Source organism: Nematolebias whitei, chromosome 2 (assembly GCF_014905685.2).
Source record: "Nematolebias whitei isolate Nwh7 chromosome 2, NemWhi1, whole genome shotgun sequence".
Lineage (NCBI taxonomy): Eukaryota > Metazoa > Chordata > Actinopteri > Cyprinodontiformes > Rivulidae > Nematolebias > Nematolebias whitei.
Window position 1 is genome coordinate 12,115,849 of NC_056499.1, and position 1,237 is coordinate 12,117,085.

The 1,237-nt window shown below is 30.2% G+C and overlaps 1 protein-coding gene across 1 annotated transcript in view; it reads left to right on the forward strand.

Annotated features, from left to right (window-relative positions):
* The window catches only part of LOC119425535 (protein TANC1), a 58,799-nt gene that overhangs the window by 48,292 nt on the left and 9,270 nt on the right, over positions 1 to 1,237 (forward strand). The gene's annotated exons all lie outside the window — the stretch shown is intronic.

Sequence of the window (1,237 nt, forward strand, 5' to 3'; positions counted from 1 at the left end):
CCCCCCCCCCCCCCCCCCCCCCCCACAATCCCCTCGAAATTACAGAAACTTGCATTTCTATGAACAAACGGAGAGAAACTGTAGCGAAAAGCTAAAAAAAATTATAAAATAGAAGCTATGGGCTAAAATTAGCAAACCGAAGCTTAAAGCTAACATCCACAGAACTAGCCAAAAAAAACGGTTAGTATCAAAACAGTAGCTAAAAGCTTCAATTTGTAAAACGGTAAAAAAAAAAAAAAAACTTAACTTTAGCAAAATGGTAGCTAAAACCTAAAATTAGTAAAACTAACTAACTAAAGCTAAAACGTGTAAGGCCATAACTAAAATGGAAAATGATCAACATCATATTTGAAAGTGATTAAAGCTGTAGATAAAAACTAAAAAACACAATTGTAGATAAAGCTAAGAATTGCTAAACCATAGCTAAGAGCAAAATATGCAACTAGGCAAACATAAGCTAAAATCTAATTTTAAAATTGTAGCTGAGAGCTAAAATGTTCAACAGAACATCTGCAATCCTAAAAATAGCAGAACAGTAGCCAAAAGCTATAAATAATTCTTTCAAAAAAAGCTAAAACTAGCCAAACTTTCCCTAAAAGCTAACATCAGCAAAACTAGTTGAAAACTATAATTAGTGAAGCTATAGCTAAATGATATAAAACTAGAAAATTATATAGCAAAAGAAAGCAACACTGGAGCGAAAAGGCCAAAAAATGCTAAGCTAAAATAAAATAAATAATTAAAAACAAGCAACATCCAAGTTAAATGTGAAAATTAACAAAGCCGTACTTAAAAATCAGAAACAGTACAACTGTAAGTAGAAGCAAAAAAAAAAAAAAAGGAAAAAGCTGCAGCTAAAAGTTAAACTGAGCAACATTGTAGCTAAAAGCAAAAAAATTAGCAAGACGGCTACAATGAGCACAAGAAGACAAAAACGGAGATTCTGAAATATAAGTCAGAGAACTGTTTTTAAAGAACTAAAGACATTTTATATTATCTGTGGGAACGTTTTGGTAAATAAAACAATTCATAAAATATAAAAGTTGTAGTTCACTGTTCTAGATTGAGCACTCATTTCTAATAAGGATTTCATAACACTAATGATGATCTAATGATGATTTAATAACACTAATATAATCTAATGATGATCTAATAATGATCTAATGATGATCTAATTATGATTTAATAAGGCTCTAATGGTGATCTAAAGATGATCTAATGATGATTTAATAACGCT